Below are 8,897 nucleotides of genomic sequence, written 5' to 3'. Positions count from 1 at the left end.
CATCCAGCCCTGTCAACCCTTCAAATTGCTCTTCGCAGCCATGTGGGGACTTGTGGCAAAATTGGGAGATTTACCCCACAGGCAAGCAAAGCAACAGCCTGTCATAGTCAGACTTACCAAATTATACCTTACCGATAATGTCCCAGACGTCTCCCTGAGTATGAGACATGGCAGAAGAGACCCACCAGAAGTGACGGCACAGTTGAGTGGTGGGTGCCATGGGAATCCTCAACATCGACTCTGGACCCCATGGCATCAGGCGAAATAAGGGCAAGGAAACCTCCTGCTTATTACCACCTACTGCCCTCGCTCACCTTGCATTGAACCTCCTCCATGTTGAACACCACTTGGAGGAAGCATTGTAGGTTACAAGGGTACAGAATGTACTCTGGGCAGGAGACTTCAATGTCCATCCCCTAGAGTGACTCAGTAGCACCGTCACAGATCGAGCTGGCTGGGTTCTACAGGTGGTGAGGGAACCAACAAGAGGCAAAAACCTACTTGACCTCATTCTCACCAACCTGCTAATGCATTCATCCATTACATTATTGGAAAGTATGACCATCACACTGCCTTTGTGGAGAAAAAGTCCCGGCTTCACATTGAAGAGCAGATTGTCTTCACTGTCAATCCATTAGACTGGTTCTTGGGATGAGGTGATGAGGCTGAAAGTGGGCCCTATATGCTCTGGAATTTAGAAACATGAGATATGATCTCATTGAAATATTGAAATATCTCATTGAAAGGCCTTGACAGTGTAGATGCTGACAGCTTCTTTCCCCTGGCTGGTGAATCTTAAATACAGAGACTGGGTGGAATTCTCCATTCTGGAGGCTGGTGGGAAAGTTGCCGTGATTCCCGCTGGGCAGCGGGATGAGTGAACACAAATCATCGTCCACTTTTCAGCGGATTAATTATGTATCCCCGAGGAGCTCAGTGAATCACATGGTGGGGGTAGGCAGGAAGTCACCTGCTCCACCGTTACCTCATGGGGCGAAGATCCCAGCACCATATTCAAAGCACAGCCAGACAAATCTTCACTCATTGCAGGCCAGGAACTCCATTTTACTCAGACAGAGTCTGTGTGGCCACAACTCACACCAGAGCAATTGGCAGCTGTGAGAAACCACATCACGGGACATGCGAGGGTGCCTCAACATTGCCTTTTACAAATGCACCCACAGCTGGGTCAATGCTCCCCATTGCAGCGACCAATGGTCTCTTGCCTCTTGCTGCTCACTCCCTGGCTCCTCGTGTGTAAGAAGCCTCAAGCAAACATTTTTCCACTTGCCTCCATTACCCTCGAAACTCTACAGAGAAGCTCTACAGTTGCTTCACCATTATTTATTTAGTTATTATTATTTTTAAAAATAATTTTAGAGTACCCAATTATTTTTTTCCAATTAAGGGGCAATTTAGTGTGGCCAATCCAGCGACCCCGCACATCTTTGGGTTGTGGGGGGCAGCACGGTGGCACAGTGGTTAGCACTGTTGCCTCATGGTACTGAGGACCCGGATTCGATCACGGCTCTGGGTCATTGTCCTTGTGGAGTTTGCACATTCTGACAGTGTCTGCGTGGTTCTCCCACCTTGGCTAACTGTGTGTTCAAGGTCAGTTTGGGAAAAACTCGCTCTAAGACATTCTACCATCCTCTTGACCCACACCAACTTCATCCTCATCATCCGTGACCCACTACTGAATAGCACCCTTCCTTCCCCCTCTGACATCCTTGACCCTCTGTTACCCTGGAACTCCTCACCATCCACCTGCCCTCAGTGCTGACACCCGTTACCATCCCCATGCCCATCCTGCCCCTGCCCCTCCCGTTACCCAAGCCGCCCTCCAGTCACGAACATCACTCCCAATGAGACCTTCACCTACCCGACTGTAACCCTGGACTTACCACCTTCCCATATCCCACTCCCCCCTCTGACTGTGATTGCTCCCTCCTATCACCAGTACGGAGATCTCTCCCCTATTATTGACTCCACACTGCCCACCCTCTAATTCATTCCCTTCCCCCCACCCCCCCCACTTTCCTGGACATTCTCCCCCCCCCTTCTCTGGATATTCTTCACTCCCCGTTTCCCTGACATTGTCCCCACTATTCCATGGGTACTCACCCACATTTCCCCCATAAGCCTACGTCTCCTGCCCAGCCTTCACTCGGCCCCCCCACCCTATCGCCAGCCTCAGCCTGCCCGCCCGTGCCCAGCCATTTGCTAACAGCACTCAATATGAGTAAAGTTATGCCAGATCCCCAAAAATCAGAAAGCAGCTGTTGAAGTTGCAGATGAAGTGAACCTTGCCAGGTGCACAGCCCTCACACCCAGGCGGGGAGCAGCCCGTTCTAATTTACCACTGGCAGGGCACTTAATTTGGAGGGGATGTGATTCCAGCGAGTTGATCGTTTAATGAGTTTTCAGAGATGCAAATGACCGCAAATATGGTTCCCCAGACAGATCAGCGGGAAAGCCCACCTGCCTTTTACCCGCTATCAAAGTCAGGAGAACGAAATTCCAAACTAATTTCCCGTCAGCAGGAAATTGACTTTTTTCATCACACCAAATTTAGGGGGGGATTCTCCAATATTGGGCCCAAGAGTTCGTGCTGTTGTGAACGCCGTGAACCGGGCCCGGTTACGTACGATGTGGGGGCCAGCACGGCGCTGGAGTGGTTCACGCCGCTCCAGCCTCCTTTCACGGTGCCAAATGGGCGCCGCGCCAACCCACGCATGCGCAGTTGGGTCAGCTCAATCCTGCGCATGCGCAGTTGGGTCAGCTCAATCCTGCGCATGCGCAGTTGGGTCGCGCCATCCTGCACATGCGCAGTTGGGTCAGCTCAATCCTGCGCATGCGCAGTTGGGTCAGCTCAATCCTCCACATGCGCAGTTGGGTCGCGCCATCCTGCACATGCGCAGTTGGGTCAGCTCAATCCTGCGCATGCGCAGTTGGGTCAGCTCAATCCTGCGCATGCGCAGTTGGGTCAGCTCAATCCTGCGCATGCGCAGTTGGGTCAGCTCAATCCTGCGCATGCGCAGTTGGGTCAGCTCAATCCTGCACATGCGCCGTTGGGTCGCGCCATCCTGCACATGCGCAGTTGGGTCGCGCCATCCTGCACATGCGCAGTTGGGTCGCGCCATCCTGCACATGCGCAGTTGGGTCAGCTCAATCCTGCGCATGCGCAGTTGGGTCAGCTCAATCCTGCGCATGCGCAGTTGGGTCAGCTCAATCCTGCGCATGCGCAGTTGGGTCAGCTCAATGCTGCGCATGCGCAGTTGGGTCAGCTCAATCCTGCGCATGCGCAGTTGGAGCAGCCCAATCCTGCGCATGCGCAGTTGGGTCAGCTCAATCCTGCGCATGCGCAGTTGGAGCAGCCCAATCCTGCGCATGCGCAGTTGGGTCAGCTCAATCCTGCGCATGCGCAGTTGGGTCAGCTCAATCCTGCGCATGCGCAGTTGGGTCAGCTCAATCCTGCACATGCGCCGTTGGGTCGCGCCATCCTGCACATGCGCAGTTGGGTCGCGCCACCCTGCACATGCGCAGTTGGGTCAGCTCAATCCTGCACATGCGCAGTTGGGTCAGCTCAATCCTGCACATGCGCAGTTGGGTCAGCTCAATCCTGCACATGCGCAGTTGGGTCGCGCCATCCTGCACATGCGCAGTTGGGTCGCGCCATCCTGCACATGCGCAGTTGGGTCAGCTCAATCCTGCACATGCGCAGTTGGGTCAGCTCAATCCTGCACATGCGCAGTTGGGTCGCGCCATCCTGCACATGCGCAGTTGGGTCGCGCCATCCTGCACATGCGCGGGGCACTTCTTTAGCGCGCCAGCCCCGACCCAAGGTGGAGTCGGTGTTCAGGGGCCGGCCGCGCCAGAAAGTAGGCCCGGGGGTGGAGAGGCCGGCCCGCCGATCAGTGGGCCCTGATCGCGGGCCAGACCCCATCGGAGCCCCCCCCCGGTGAAGGAGCCCCCCCCCCCTCCACAGGCTGCCCCCCGACCAGGGCTGAACGACGCCGGTGGGACTCTGTCGTCTCGGTGCGGCCGCTCGGCCCTTCTGGGCCTGAGAATTGACGTCCCCGCGATTCCAGCGGCCCGCGGCCGGCTAAACGTGCCGGCGCAGATGGCGCCGATTCTCCGCAGCTCGGAGAATAGCGTGCCGTCGTCGGGGCGTCGTGGCGGGTTGCGGCGATTCTCCAGCCCGGCGCGGGGCTCGGAGAATCGCCCCCCTTAGTTTCTCCACCTGCCATGATTCCCCCTGCTGGCAGAAGTAGAGAATTGCACTCGTTGTCTCAGGATATGGGCCGATTAACTCGGGCTGAGATGAAGAGAATCTTCTGCACTCAAAAGACTGTGAATCTTTGGAAATCTCCCTCCCTGAGGGCACTGGGCGTTCCATCGTTAATTATATTTAAGGCTGAGATAGTTGGAACTCCCTCCCTAACTACCACAGTCGGAGCGCCCCTACCACCTGGGCTGCAGCGGTTCAAGAAGGTAGCTTACCACCACCTTCTCAAGGGACAATTAGGGATGGGTATTAAATTCGGGTCCAGCCAGTGACACCCACGTCCATCAATTGATAAAACAGATTAACACAGTTTGTATCCTATACTAGGAAAGCACACGGTATATATTACACAGCAGAATAACATAATACATTTTACAAAGGGGCTAACACAATCACCAATTATTATATAAGGAGGAGCACAGAAAAAATGCTGGAAATACAATACATTGTATACATTATACGAAAATAATGCAGATTATATATTATACCATGAATATGAGAAATGACCATATCCTATAATACACTGAGTTTAACACAGACCATATATAATGGGGATAGCACAAACACTTTGTTATGTAGATTAACACTAATATATATATTATATAGGGATTGATACCCAATAGATGGAGATTACATAGTGATTATCACACATTATATAGTATGACATTCACACCTGTAAGTGAGTAAGAATAACCGGGACTAGTATGTTTACCAGCACCCTCCCCATGTTCGAAATTGATATTGAACCATGGTTTCCAGGTGTTTGACTCTCCCACACAAGCACCAGGTGAGTCGGAGCTGCCAGTGTTACTCAGTAAATGGAGACTGTTTTCAACTGTATTGGAGACCATTGAGTAAACATCTCCTGACTTCCAGAAACCCAATGTTATTTGGATTGCCATAGATTCCAGGCCCACTATATGTAGGGTAACTGAACTGACTAGCTGCACTTTGTAACACTCCAGGCAATCTCAACTCATAAGAACTTTGTGACATTGAAGCACGCCTCGGATTTGGCGAGTGGCTGGCATTAGTGATGGACAGATCCTGGCCTCCTCCATTCTCCCAGACACTCTTCCCACAATCCTTACTGCTCAACGGAGGACCAAAGATGGCACTGAACTCCAGAGGGTAGGCTGCTGCTGCTGGTTTGTCTTCAGACACTGTGAGACTTTCCGATCCAGGTGTCATGCTGCAGAATGCATTGAAAACCAATGGTTGTCCATAGGTGGTTTGTCCATTCAAAATTCTCCCCTCATTCCGATGGTCTGTAGATAGAACTGTTCCTGCACAGGCTGAGAAGTTACTGTAAAAGAAAAAGACAGTTTTGAAAAATGACAACAAGAACTGGCCAACAGTTACCAACAGTGACAACAGAAACTGTTAACAGTGACCAAAATGTCAACAGTGACCAACAGGTAACAGCGACCAACAAGAACTGGCCAACAGTGATCAACAGGAACTGGTCAACAGTGACCAACAGGAACTGGTCAACAGTGATCAACAGGAACTGGTCAACAGTGACAAACAGGAACTGGTCAACAGTGACCAACAGGAACTGGTCAACAGTGACCAACAGGAACTGGTCAACAGTGATTAACAGGAACTGGTCAACAGTGACAAACAGGAACTGGTCAACAGTGATCAACAGGAACTGGTCAACAGTGACCAACAGGAACTGGTCAACAGTGACCAACAGGAACTGGTCAACAGTGATCAACAGGAACTGGTCAACAGTGACAAACAGGAACTGGTCAACAGTGATCACCAGGAACTGGTCAACAGTGACCAACAGAAACTGGTCAACTGTGACAAACAGGAACTGGTCAACCGTGATCACCAGGAACTGGTCAACAGTGACAAACAGGAACTGGTCAACAGTGATCAACAGGAACTGGTCAACAGTGACCAACAGGAACTGGCCAACAGTGACCAACAGGAACTGGTCAACAGTGATCAACGGGAACTGGTCAACAGTGATCAACAGGAACTGGTCAACAGTGACAAACAGGAACTGGTCAACAGTGATCAACAGGAACTGGTCAACTGTGGTCAACAGGAACTGGTCAACAGTGACCAACAGGAACTGGCCAACAGTGACCAACAGGAACTGGTCAACAGTGACCAACAGGAACTGGCCAACAGTGACAAACAGGAACTGGTCAACAGTGATCAACGGGAACTGGTCAACAGTGACCAACAGGAACTGGTCAACAGTGACAAACAGGAACTGGTCAACAGTGATCAACAGGAACTGGCCAACAGTGACCAACAGGAACTGGCCAACAGTGACCAACAGGAACTGGTCAACAGTGACCAACAGGAACTGGCCAACAGTGACCAACAGGAACTGGTCAACACTGATCAACAGGAACTGGTCAACAGTGATCAACAGGAACTGGTCAACAGTGATCAACAAGAACTGGTCAACAGTGATCAACAGGAACTGGTCAACAGTGACCAACAGGAACTGGTCAACAGTGACAAACAGGAACTGGTCAACAGTGATCAACAGGAACTGGCCAACAGTGATCAACAGGAACTGGTCAACAGAGACCAACAGGAACTGGTCAACAGTGACAAACAGGAACTGGTCAACAGTGATCAACAGGAACTGGTCAACAGTGACAAACAGGAACTGGTCAACAGTGATCAACAGGAACTGGTCAACAGTGACCAACAGGAACTGGTCAACAGTGACAAACAGGAACTGGTCAACAGTGATCAACAGGAACTGGTCAACAGTGACCAACAGGAACTGGTCAACAGCGACCAACAGGAACTGGTCAACAGTGATCAACAGGAACTGGTCAACAGTGACAAACAGGAACTGGTCAACAGTGATCAACAGGAACTGGTCAACAGTGACCAACAGGAACTGGTCAACAGTGACAAACAGGAACTGGTCAACAGTGATCAACAGGAACTGGCCAACAGTGATCAACAGGAACTGGTCAACAGTGACAAACAGGAACTGGTCAACAGTGATCAACAGGAACTGGTCAACAGTGATCAACAGGAACTGGCCAACAATGACCAACAGGAACTGGTCAACAGAGACAAACAGGAACTGGTCAACAGAGACAAACAGGAACTGGTCAACAGTGACCAACAGGAACTGGTCAACAGTGACAAACAGGAACTGGTCAACAGTGATCAACAGGAACTGGTCAACAGTAATCAACAGGAACTGGTCAACAGTGACCAACAGGAACTGGTCAACAGTGACAAACAGGAACTGGCCAACAGTGACAAACAGGAACTGGTCAACAGTGACCAACAATCGCTTCTCGGCCTCTTGGCTAAGATCAAGTGTAGTATCTGCTCTGCCTTTTGGCTCAGATCTGGTGTGTCTCGCTTGTGGGGACCATGAATTGGATTCAATTTGAATTGGTTTTTGGAGCGGGCGAGGAGCTGGATTAGGGTTCGCCCCGTCCACACTCGGAGCCCTGGTTTTTGGAGTGGGCGAGGAGCTGGATTAGGGTTCGCCCCGTCCACACTCGGAGCTCTGGTTTTTGGAGCGGGCGGGGAGCTGGATTAGGGTTCGCCCCGTCCACACTCGGAGCCCTGGTTTTTGGAGTGGGCGAGGAGCTGGATTAGGGTTCGCCCCGTCCACACTCGGAGCCCTGGTTTTTGGAGCGGGCGAGGAGCTGGATTAGGGTTCGCCCCGTCCACACTCGGAGCCCTGGTTTTTGGAGCGGGCGGGGAGCTGGATTAGGGTTCGCCCCTGTCCACACTCGGAGCCCTGGTTTTTGGAGCGGGCGAGGAGCTGGATTAGGGTTCGCCCCGTCCACACTCGGAGCCCTGGTTTTTGGAGCGGGCGAGGAGCTGGATTAGGGTTCGCCCCTGTCCACACTCGGAGCTCTGGCTTTTGGAGCGGGCGAGGAGCTGGATTAGGGTTCGCCCCGTCCACACTCGGAGCCCTGGTTTTTGGAGCGGGCGAGGAGCTGGATTAGGGTTCGCCCCTGTCCACACTCGGAGCTCTGGTTTTTGGAGCGGGCGGGGAGCTGGATTAGGGTTCGCCCTGTCCACACTCGGAGCCCTGGTTTTTGGAGCGGGCGAGGAGCTGGATTAGGGTTCGCCCCTGTCCACACTCGGAGCTCTGGTTTTTGGAGCGGGCGAGGAGCTGGATTAGGGTTCGCCCCTGTCCACACTCGGAGCCCTGGTTTTTGGAGCGGGCGAGGAGCTGGATTAGGGTTCGCCCCTGTCCACACTCGGAGCTCTGGCTTTTGGAGCGGGCGAGGAGCTGGATTAGGGTTCGCCCCGTCCACACTCGGAGCCCTGGTTTTTGGAGCGGGCGAGGAGCTGGATTAGGGTTCGCCCCTGTCCACACTCGGAGCTCTGGTTTTTGGAGCGGGCGGGGAGCTGGATTAGGGTTCGCCCCTGTCCACACTCGGAGCTCTGGTTTTTGGAGCGGGCGGGGAGCTGGATTAGGGTTCGCCCCTGTCCACACTCGGAGCCCTGGTTTTTGGAGCGGGCAGGGAGCTGGATTAGGGTTCACCCCTGTCCACACTCGGAGCCCTGGTTTTTGGAGCGGGCGAGGTGCTGGATTAGGGTTCGCCCCTGTCCACACTCGGAGCCCTGGTTTTTGGAGCGGGCGAGGAGCTGG

At 52.9% G+C, this 8,897-nt stretch overlaps 1 non-coding gene across 1 annotated transcript; it reads left to right on the top strand.

The window, feature by feature from the left end:
• Positions 1 to 7,570: 7,570 nt before the first annotated feature.
• On the top strand, positions 7,571 to 7,763 carry LOC140430868 (U2 spliceosomal RNA). The gene has a single exon (XR_011949572.1). It is a non-coding gene; the product is annotated as a U2 spliceosomal RNA (small nuclear RNA).
• The last annotated feature ends 1,134 nt before the right edge of the window (positions 7,764 to 8,897 follow it).

Source organism: Scyliorhinus torazame, chromosome 1 (assembly GCF_047496885.1).
Source record: "Scyliorhinus torazame isolate Kashiwa2021f chromosome 1, sScyTor2.1, whole genome shotgun sequence".
Classification (NCBI taxonomy): Eukaryota; Metazoa; Chordata; class Chondrichthyes; order Carcharhiniformes; family Scyliorhinidae; genus Scyliorhinus; species Scyliorhinus torazame.
This window is presented reverse-complemented; position numbering and strand designations above follow the sequence as displayed.